Source organism: Poecilia mexicana, unplaced genomic scaffold (assembly GCF_051168715.1).
Source record: "Poecilia mexicana isolate PSO_F unplaced genomic scaffold, ASM5116871v1 scaffold_4, whole genome shotgun sequence".
Classification (NCBI taxonomy): Eukaryota; Metazoa; Chordata; class Actinopteri; order Cyprinodontiformes; family Poeciliidae; genus Poecilia; species Poecilia mexicana.
Genome location: NW_028263373.1, coordinates 12,471,742 through 12,483,783, shown reverse-complemented (window position 1 = coordinate 12,483,783; position 12,042 = coordinate 12,471,742).

Here is a 12,042-nt window from a genome sequence, read left to right as displayed (position 1 = left end):
GCCTTTTAGTAATAATTTTATGAATAAAACTGTTCTGGGAGTTTTATTTAGAAAAGACTTAAGTACTACGGCAGACAAGTCAGTATCCCAACCTACATACATGTAACAGAGTAATGCTCTATCCATCGAAAAATGCATAGATAAAGGCACAACTGCCATCCTGCCAAGACAAAGCAGTTTAGCTAAATTGACGGATGAGGAGAGCATTAATCGGAGAAGCAGCCGAGACCACCAGGATAAGACCAGAGGAACCGCAGAGACACACAGCTCAGGAAGGGCAGAATAACTAGGCGCTCTCTGCATAATTCCAGTATTTATAGACAAGTGAAAAGTGGAAATCAATTCTTGAAAGAAAGCCATCAGATGTTTAATTTGAAATTTGCCACCAGCCAACCTGAGAACACCAATTCAGTTCTAATAGAAGAAGGTTCTCTGGTCCAATGAGTCCAAAATTAAAATGTCAGCTTACATCTCATATGCATGGTGGAAAGCTGACACTGCAAATCAATGAATACACAATTCAGACAGTGAAACGTGGGAGTGTTCTGTTGTGGGGAAGCGTCAGCTGGTTTCTGAGAACAGGGTAAGAATTGTTAGCAAGACGAATGATGCTAAATACAGGGAAATTTTGGACAAAGAGGTGGAGATCTCCACCTCCTCAGTGTCTTTTGGTAGCACTGAGTGTTACTCTGAACGTCTGAACGTGTAATGGCAAGAAGACAAAATGCTGAAAAGAAAATCACTAAATCTCTGTTGAAAGAGATCAATTCAGAACAGAGATTTCAGTGATGAGCAAAACTGTGGGAACCTTCAGATCACGGAGGTGTGTGCTGCCAGCTTTTTGCTACAGGCATATTTTCATTTGTTTGCTTACGTAATTTGGCATAATGTTGTCGTTAACGTGATGAATAAGCCCAGTACGATATCAGAAGCTCTGGTTGTGGAACATTAGCTGGTGCTGATCTGGAGTCAGTCGTGGCCATCAGTCTACCCACCTCAGCAGCTCAGTGAAGCAGCCCCCTGATCAGAGCGTGCGGTGTTTGCTTCTGGTCATGAAATGTGCATTGGTAACTGGTTAAGTAAGACTCAAAATAATCTTTCAGCCAAGGTTTAAACTGGGTCTTTTTTAATGTTCTCTGGTGTCACGGGCAGTAATTATAACTCCCACTAGCTACAGCTATTCATAGTGTTTGTTTATGTGATATGTCTTTACAAATTAGTGGGTTGTGCAAACACCTAAACGTCTGTTTTCCATGAATTCATCCACGTTGAAAACTGCGATCTTATATTATCCCGGCTTTACAAGTGCGGCTCTGGTGATGGATCCAGCTTTGTTTGCGAGGCTCAGCCGTGGTTCATGCTTGATGACCTCTAACGTGATTATCATTTGAGACTTCTGATATTAAGATGTAGCAGCTCTAGTGTTAAGTGACGATAATTATGAAGCCTGACATTTCGCAATGTACAGAGTTTAAAGAGTATAATGTTTCAGACTGGTAATGAAATGTCCAAACTCAAAGTCATTTGCTGAGGTCATGAGCTGAGCGTTTATTCAGTACCTGATATATATCAGGAAATACAGAACATTTAACACAATGTTTTAACAGCAACACCCTCCAGTACAATAGGCATGCACTGAAATTCCTAGATTAAACATTAAAGTGTTTGTAAAATACATTGAAGTTTCTGGTTGTGACATGTTGTGGAAAAGAAAAATTGCTCTGAATACTTTTCCAAAGACTTTGCTGGGTTTCAAACCAGAGACCCTGATCCAGGCAATGTTGGGAAAGACCAATATGATATGAATAGATACATGTAACTACGCAAAGCAATACAACTATGAATCAGTTTTGAAACAAAATAATACACTTTTTACATTTTAAGAAAATATTGCATCTTGAAGCTGTTCTATTTTCATCACCCTGACTGCTAGTGCAAATAAAGCAAACAAACTCTTCTTGTAATTGCTGATGACATTTTCTCACTGGTGCATCGATGATTTGTCCTCAGTGGTGAACTCTTTGAAACTGGAAGGCCTCCTTGCCATCACCCTCATCTTTAGTTCCCTCCACAGATCCTCAAAGTCAGACTGAGAGTTTTACAATTCTGAGATGTTAATGTCATTTCAAGTCAGGCTATTGGTAAAATAAAAAGATTACTTTAAACCTAAGCCTACCAGAAGTATAATTAAATTTTGTGCGCAACTTTGAGGCAGTCAAATAACGGCAGCAAAGTTTTCATTTCAAATTCTCCGATGCTTCAAAGACAGTTCGTGGAGGCCGTGCCTTGTTGCTCTCTTACACATTTTCATTAGTCTGAAGTCTTCAAAGAAAGCAGTAACTTCATTTTCACAGATGGTATTTTCATCTCACTCTGTATTTTAATCTGTTTAACCTGGTCAGTAACTTAAAGCAAAAACCTATTTCAGACCTCGAATGTGTTATTTTAACTTCTGAATACATCCTAACTGAAGTCGAAGGATTTTTATTATTTTTTAAATTGTGGCTCTGTGCGCTGAAAGGATTTCATAAAACCTTGGTGACCCCTCGGTTAATGCAGACGTCTCAGTTTTGGAAACCCGGTAAACTTTTCATTTAAATCCCAAAAGTGAAATTATGGTTTCAGATTGTCAGGTGGGTGCCTGGATTTTACTTTTCCAATGTGTCACCCAGCAGAAGAGCACATCCATTAAAGCTCTCAGTATCTTTTCAGGCCATATGTTTTACAATAGATGTGTAATATGCACAGAGTTCCTAATCAGTCTGGAAAGGTACTATGTTTAACTATTTCCCTGGTATGCAAAAACAAGTGTATGGGGAAACAATATATTTTCTAAATGTCCTATTGTCTAAATATCAAAATGTCCTTCCATTTCTTTGTCCACCCATCATTTATCCATTCTTCTGTCCATCATCAATTTGTTTGTCCAGCATCCATCAATCCAACGATCATCCATCCGTAAACCTGTCCAGCTCTCCTTTCAGATATCCATCCTTCCACCTTCTTATCCATCATCGATTATTTTTTTTCTATCCAGCCGTACATCATGTCATCGTACCTCCTTAGGAAAACTTCCTTTCCATCCATTTTTCCGTTTATGATTGTCCATCCATCTACCCATCCGTCTTTATCCATTAATCCATGTGTAGCTACATCCATACATACATATTCAAAGCCTGACCAAACTGGAGCCTTTCTTGACTTACTGCAATCGTAAACACGTTTGTATGAAGTAGAGGAGAACAACGGGGCCGTGAATCTCTGCCTTCAGCATGGCAGACCCGCTGCTAACTGTGCTGTATTTGCTCTTGTATCTGTCATGAGTCTGGCCTCCCTCTCTGCGCTCTATCTAGCCTATCACATGTCGAAACCATATTGCGGTATCAGCTGAGCAGCATGAAAGCGAGATAAGGCAGAAATGGAGTGTTGGCATATCAGATCGGTTGTAACACGGCCGGTTTGTGGAGGCTTAAATTTAACGCGCGCCTCATCGTTGAGTCCCGGATTTGGATGAGTCCACATTGGAAATGGATGAAGATGCAGCCACTGAAGGCTACTTCCTCCTCCTTTGCTTGTAAAGTGCCCAAGCGTCACTCAACTCTCCCGCCCTCCTCCGGTCCCAGTCCACTCCCTCTTCTTGCACACTGATGCATTTCCATATATTATTGCTTCTGTAAGCAAGAGTGTCGTGAGCCCAGGCTTTTCCGACTGCCCAAGGAGAATTCTCAATGTCATTATCGCCAAAGGCTGCCACATGTCTGTAATGTATTACCGCCCGCCTTTATTGACAGCGCGATGATTCAGTGGTGGCGATGATGGATTAGTGCTGGATGGGTCAGGCTGGGCTGGGCTGGGCTGGGCTGAGCTGGTCCAGACTGGGCTGGGCTCTGCAGCCTCTGCAGCTTGCCTTTCTGTCGCATAAACACCATCTACACTGCAGCATTCAGTTAAATGGGTTGTATTAATGTCACACATGCAATTTTTTGTTTTTTAATCGCTTTCTAGAGCTTCATGGAACACCGAGTCATCTAGTCCATCTTTTGTGTCTTGTTGCATATGAGTTGTAAATGTTAGTAGACAAAGTTTTCTGTTTAGTAGGAACATGCAATTGCTTTTGTTACCTTGTGGAAGGAGGATTAGAGAGGATGTATGCTCCATGCGATCTTAGTTTGTCAAAAGATATACACACACAATTTGGATCAAGGCCACGAAGAACCACATTTTTTATTTGAAATAGAATATTTACTTAAAAAAATAAAAACAGGTGCTGAACTACGTTCATTCAATAGTCACCAACTAGCAAAACTCACAAGCTTTTCGTTAACTTCACACAGGCTTGTTGTTGTTCAGTGTAATTGTGGTCTTTCTACATCCTCACTTCAAAGAGATAAATGACATTAGTCTTAATTTCTTACTGCTTCCTGCGGCAGCTAACCGCCACAACTGCTGCTCTTAATCTTCCAGATCTCAGCAGAGAGAAGAAATACACCCAGTGTCCTTGGTAGAGCACGCTTACCCTATCAGAGCAGCGTCATTCAAGCAAATTGTGCAACGTAAAAATGATTGCACGTTTAGAAGTCTAATTAGAATGCATGATAAATATTTAGTGTTGTTCATGAGCCTGTCTTTTAATTTATTTTATATTACTTTTGGGGATCAATGCTGCACGCGTTAAAAGTAATCTTGAGCTTAGACAAATATAACAAGAAGAGAGACGTGAATAAGATATAAATCTTCCCAAAGTAAACATCAGAAACAAACTGTTGGGCCTAAAAAGCTGCATCCAGGTAATGAATAACATCTTAATCTCAAATATGTAAGAATGCGATGATACGCTGCAGAAAGACAGCATTCATCCAAGACCTGCAGGACAGGACTGGGGAACATACTGCTGCAAATCAAATCCATGTATACAGAATCCACATTAGGTTAACTTTGCTCCAATACCGTTCAGTCATATAGCAACACTTGGACCTATTTACCTGCAGTACAATTCAATACTAATTATAATTCAGTGGCGTCAAAGTCAGCTTAGCATTTAATTTATTTTGATAAAAACTTGTCTATTTGGGGAAACCCTCATAACTGAATTGAGTCATTGACTTTACAGGAATTCATGTTCCTGAGCAATCATGTGGCAAAAGTGGGAAGGAGGAGGAGAAATACAATTTTAAGAGAAGCACTGAGGCAGCAGTTGTTGCATGTTTTGGGATGAACAAAATTGATTAACATAGTTGAGGCCAGCAACAGCTTCTTAAATTAAAATGTTTTTGTCCCGCAAAATGCAGGATAACTTCTACAGAACAAAGAAAAATCAAAATGTTAATGGTAGTGAAAAATAATCCATAAATGTAGACAGGTTATCTGTCCAACAGGCTGTAACTGGGAGCTGTTTTAATGGAAGTGGAATCTGAAAAATAAAAGTCAATCTTGCAGTGTGAAAGTAAAATGTTCTGTCGGGAACATGTAGAACAGCCAGGTGTCAGTTTTCAGACGGACCTTTACAATTCAGGGTTTTAAATCTAACAAGAAATATTAGGAATCCTTCTAGCAGGCGCAGTGCTGAAAAATCAAGTTAATGTATCGACCTTACACAGATACATCCCTGGAGTTTCTGAGAATTTTCTTTCCGACTGACTCATAGGGCAGAGTTTAGTGGTTTAACAACCAATAAAACACTTTCCTCTGAAAATAGCAAGGTACACGAAAAATGAGGGAACATTTCTAAGGAAAAACTTTTGGACACCTTCAAAATATGTGAGCAAATACCAAACGAGGCCATGTTCAATGATTAGAAGAAGCTCTGGCTCCCCGCAAGAAAAATGTGAAGCAAAGATGGTGCCTTAAAGCCTCGGCGCAGTGCTGGAGAAGAGATTTCAAACATTGTTTGACTGCATTAATTAAACCCTTCCCTGAATTTAACCAAGAAATGTAGCTTTTCTGTAGACGACAGCGTAGCACTGATGATTTCTGTTTTTCACACGACTAATGAGTTGGCTTTCTTCCTCTCTTCACCTGCCTGTTAACAGATTGTAACCGAACTGATAAGATATGCTACCACATCTTAGCTCAACATGCTAATTTTCCCTCTGCCTTCAGCCATCTTCAGAGGTCCTTATCACTGATAGGTGCTTAGTTGCTGCTTCAGTGATAAAAAAAAAAAAAAACCTGACAAATATTGGACTTTATCACCCCTTCTGGGGGGTGAGCACAAAACTACCCTCTCTTAGTATAAATACACACTCTGATACACACTCGTACATGCCCCATGTATGCAGAGCTGCTCACCCGCATGCATACTTAAACACAGAACATCCAAATGGCCTTCTATTAATGCAGATGGCTCCCCCAATTAACAGGATTCAAAGCGATGATGAATTTTTCATTCTCTGAACATTTAAGCTAATTATGGCCCAAATGAAGCAGGTTCCAGTGAATCACCGTGGCAGGGAGTGCCAATGGCAGCCAATGTCACTGTCACAGTGCCACTCCACGGCACCTCCCTAATCACTACAGCTGCTTAATATTCAGCTCCCACTGCTCTCATGTCGCCTCTATCCTTCCTGACTCACCTCTCCTCTCTTCATGCATTTTTTTTCCTCCTCCTTCTCGCTCCTCTGTGTCTTGTAACTTTTCCTTCCCTCTCACTCCGGCTGTCCTCGCCCCCGTCCCCCGCCGTCCCCCCCGCGCGCCTTTGTGTCCTGATGCCTCTCACTGTAGAGCTGTTGTTTAAAATGGAAATCAACTAATTGCACTAATAGCATTTTAATGATAATTTAATGTAGGAAATAAAGCTTGTTACAAGCTAAGCAATTTTGTTGGATTTCAAGGGCAATCAATCTGTGTCCGATACAATCTGCTCACCTCCTTGATGACGGGCCCATGATGTCAAGTGTGTTTTCACTCATGCGAGCTAACGACGTTCATGTCAGCATCTATGGGGGTGCAAAATCACCCCAAATAAGAGGAAGGACTTCATCAGCGTATACATGTATCCCCCAATGCAAAATACAGTCTGTCGGTTTGACGGCTGGGAGTTTAACTGGAACCGCATGCTTTGGTGGGACGAGATTAAGATTGAGCTTTTCCAGAAAAAAAAAAAAGAAAAAAGAAAAAGAAACATTCCTGGTGAGTCTGGCATGAAGCAAAGGATTAGTGTGTGCAAAAGCATCCAACGCCCGCTGTAAAGGACAGACCCGTAGCATCTGTGATACTTTGGTGGGCCTGTTTCTCTTCCAAAAGGTCCATTTGAAATTTGGTTTAGTTTGCAGAATTGTGAACACTTTGAAATACCAGCAGATTTGTAATAAAAACAGGATGGATTCTGCCAGAAAACTGAAAATAGTGTTATTAAAAAAAAGATTATATCAAGATCTCAGTAACACATCTGGCCTAAAAGCCTTTATGCCTGGAGCTTTGACAGTCAAAGTGATTTGTGCTGATAAAGACAAATGCTAGTCCTTTTCTACGGACACGTGACAGAGAAAATGACTAATCAGGCACAATTTGGACAGTGTCACACAAGGGTTTATTCACTTTTGTTGCCAGTTGTTTAGACATTAATTTGAGGGGACAGGAAATTTACACTGTTATTCAAGCTCTACATTGATTCAAGTTTCAAATGCGAGGTAATTCAAGTTTTACCTCGCATAAAAGTGTGTCCCATAAAACGATATTAAAAACGGTAAGATAATGAAGTTTTGCAGTTTCTACACATCTTTAGTTGGTGTGTCAAGACAATGTGAAGGATCGTATAGCATTCAGCGCATGTCATTAACCCCCATTATTAAAAATGAGTGTTAATTGTTTGAATTACAAGTTTTCCTCTATAATTTGCATGTTATTTTTAATTTGTACATATTCACTTCAGCTGCACATTTTCAACTGTAAGCTGTATTTTGGTTTTATTGTTTTTTGATTTGTCTGTTTTTTTTTTAGTAAACAAAGAATTGAGCACTGAAAGTATACACGGAGTTTATAGAAGCTGTGCCTCGTAGCTTTGCTTTTGTTGTGATTGATTTGATGCAGTTCTACTTTAGCACGTTGCTCCTTTTCATCATAAGGTCTGATATGAAACCAGCCTAATGCCTTGTGGTTATTCCTGCCATTTCCTTTGTTTGTTGTCGCCGTGGCTTATAATCAATTCTCTTTGAGAAATTAACATACCTGAGTTGTTTAATGTTTGTTTGTCTGAGTGAGTCATTGTTCTCTGAACAGATTAGATTTCCTCCATAATCCCTCATAATCAAAGATGAATAGATCCTTTTGCATTTGGACTTCTCTGCATATTTTTATCAGCCATGCCCCCCTCAGACCAAACAAATTAAAAATGATGAGGAGCTCAAGCTAGAAAGAGAAAGACAGAAAGTGCCCTGAGAAAGAAAAACTATTTAATTTGTCTTTTATGTTCTCGCAGTGGTCATTTAGCAAGCCTCTTTATTTAAATGGTAATGTGAAGCTGACTAAACAGACGTGGCGAATCAGCCGGAGCAGGAGGGGCGACTTCAGAAAAGTTCTGGGAGTTTATCTGAAATTTTCTCTCTGTCGGAGAGAGCCAAGCCGGGTTTGGAGCTGATTGAGCAACAAGGTGACTTCCCGGCGTTGGGCTATTACATTTAGGTGTGAGAGATTACCCCATACTTAGCAAACCCGGGCAGAACACTTTCAAATGCCCTTTCCGTATCAAATGCATGTGGACTGAATGGAGAGACACAAGCAGGTTCACAGGCTTAATCATACCTGGTGACACTGAGACCGTGGGCAATTATTGAAATCAATATGTATAACATCGATGGGTGATTACTTTTATGTTTTTGAACACAGAGAAAAATTATCCTGAGAGATTATTGGAGAATAATGTCTGTGGAATGAATCGTTATGTTTTGCCCCTGTTTTAACACAGATTATTCATGTTGCTGTTGATCGGCGTTCACCTCTCGCATTACGTTTAGGCCTGTCATGACAACAAATTGCTATAAACGATAATATTGTTTGAAGACCATTTTAAACCGATGTAATGGTAATGACATAATAATGCAAGCACATCCTGCCAAAAATACACACACTTTATTTTCCAAAAAAACTCTTCACACTGGAACTGGTAAACAAAATAAACAAAACAACCAAAAACAAAAATAAAATGGATTCTCAGTCTCTGTTAACAAAAAATGAAAAACAACATAAAACCAAAGTGGAAATAAAAACTAGATTCAATCAAAAGAGTGCAGATTATGAAGTCTGTACACTGCATTGTCCTTCATTAGCTTTAGATAGAGAAGATGGGAAATCTGGCTGCCTGATGCAATAGTTCACTCATCCCTTATGCTAAGGACATGAAGAAGGCAGGGGTCGGAAAGGGACAACCGGAGTTGAGCATTTTTTCATCCAGTGTCATCAATAGAGAAAAAGGCAGGAAGAAACGATAAGGCCGATAAATTAAAATGAGGTAGATAATTTTCATTTATCATGCGATTAATTGATTTATTGTTTATTGCGACAGGCCTACTTATTATATGTTCTGTCTGGTTCAGTGGTGGTTCTTGCATGAAGGGAGCCGGGGCCATGCCCTTCCTCTCCGAGTCAAAACAGTCAGCAGGTAGCAAGATAAGATTTCTGCTTATTTCAGCTCTGTGAATCACAAAGTCAAATCGCTTCCCTTATTGCACCCACAGTAACTGGAGTCACTCCCATTTCTGTGCAGCGTAAAACGCATGAAAAGCACCAACCTGGCCTTTCAAACTGGAACCGTAGGCTCATTATGTCTTCTCGTCTCAGATGCTCTTTCTGCTTGAAAGTGCTGTGTCATGTTAAATTTCTTGCAACTGTTCTCAAAATTGCACTGAACTTGCAATTTACTTTGACTAGGTTTCCGACACCAATAAAAATGGTGACAGATTACCCTGAGTTTTAACTCGCATTAACCCAGTTGACAATGATCATTTCTGACACCTTTGTCGCAGGCGGGTTCAGTTCCTCCAGGTAAGGGGCGGCAGTACCTGACAAGCCCACTGGATTGTTTCACTGGTGGCTTCATGTCAATTCACAAGTCATTTCAAGGCAATTTACAAAAGAAAAAACTCGGTTCAGTAGAATCCTACATATCAGGTCAGTGTCATCATTCATCTGCTTCTGTCTTCCTGTGAGAGTTTCTGCTAATCATGCTGGCACCAATCAAAACAAAACTACATCATAGAAAAGTTGTTGTTTAACTTTTAGTGGACAAAGAGTGTTTTATAACAATAGGATCGAACAGCAAAGAAAACAATATTAGCATAATCTGAGTATGTTAGACGATTTGTTCTGGTGCAGCTGGAGTTACTTTTTGGGTAACTGCTCAGTTACCTAAAATCAAGCTGCTCAGTCTTTGTTTGCTAAATCCAGAAACAGAATTGCTGTGTTTAACAGCCCAAACTGATATTGATGTTTCTTTAAAATGTCTGCTCTGCTCCATCAACCTTGAAATCCTTACACAACTCTGTTTCTAAGTGTACTTATCGCTCTGACGGGATTTGTGGCTGAAGACCAAACTGACACCTGTCTCCCCTGCTCAGTGTCAATGTGCACCCCCTTGTCAATGGCTATGAGTTACACAGACACACACACACACACACACACACACACACACACACACACACACACACACACACAGACACAGTTGCACACACCAGCCTCTGCCAGCAGGTGCTTTTAATGGGCTGGTGTTAATGAGTGTCTTGTTTGGAGCTGTCAGATGACCCCGGGCGATGCAGACCAGCACCATCTTCATGTCCGCAGCGATGGAGGTCACCACTCAGGCCATGTGTGTGTGTGTGGAGGTTTTGGTTTTTGCATTTTAATGTTTTTCAGAAGGTCGCATATTCATATAATCTGGACAAATATCACATTTTTTGACTGTTTCGTATTATTTAGTCATTTTGTGGTTGTTGATCTTAATCCTTATTAAATCTCCGAGGCTGTTACAACTGCAGAAGTTGTTCTATGTCAGCTTTCATTGTGTTATACCTTTACATAAGATATAACACACAGAGGCTGATCTGTAAGATATGATGCTAAATAATGTCTCATGACAGAAAAAAAACAACATTCTGATGGTTCTGACATCTTGTTTTATATTTGTGATGGAAATATTAATCTATAAAATGAGTGATTTTAACTTTACAGATATAAATGAATGTCGATTTTTCATAAGAATAACAAATTATTCATCAATGTAACTTACTGACAAGTAGTCCAGTAACGTCACTGTACTGGTAAGGTAACTTTCAGATGGTAAACATCAGCATCTTGAAGGATCTGAGGCAAGCCGGTCTTTATTTATCAGTACCAGTGCTGCCTCTCCCCCACCTGTTGCTCAGCATTTTTAGTCAGCTTTGTAAATGAAGTCTAATAGACTTTCCCAAAACTGTAATATTACTTCTAGTCAGAAGAAACACGTTGGTGAAAGATGGGAGATTACTTTGAATTTTAATCTGGTCGGCATTTATGGAGTAATTGATGGGGGAATTATCAAGTGGTGAAAAATATAGAAACCTTTACATAAGAATAAAGATTCAGTTTTTTGGGTTTTTTTTTCAGAGCTACAGTAGCAACACGGGCGTTTCATTGTTTTATCCTGAAAGAATCTATTTTCCTTCCGTGCGCCCAGCAAGTGTTTCCCAACCTTTAGCGCACTCACTGCTAGTCTTTCTTTACGTGTTGACAGTGAGACTGTAATCTAGCTCGCTGTGTGGAGACCAATGGGCTCTTTGCACCTCAGCTTCCGCGTTCGGGGTAAAGCGGCTCGATTGTTTCCGATCCAATACAAATATCATTTACATTAGGTGCTTGCAGTGCTTGGCCAAGGTTTGTACATCGATCCGAAGCCCCAACAAGTCAGCTGGAGAAAGGTTTTAAGATGTTCGCCTCATTATACATTCACTGACACGAAGGTGAGTTTTACTTAAACTTTGTGGCTAACATTAACGTTAGCTAATGCTAGTAGGCAATATTCTCGGACATTGTTCTTGTAAAATGTGCTATTTAAGTATCTAAACATTCTAACGG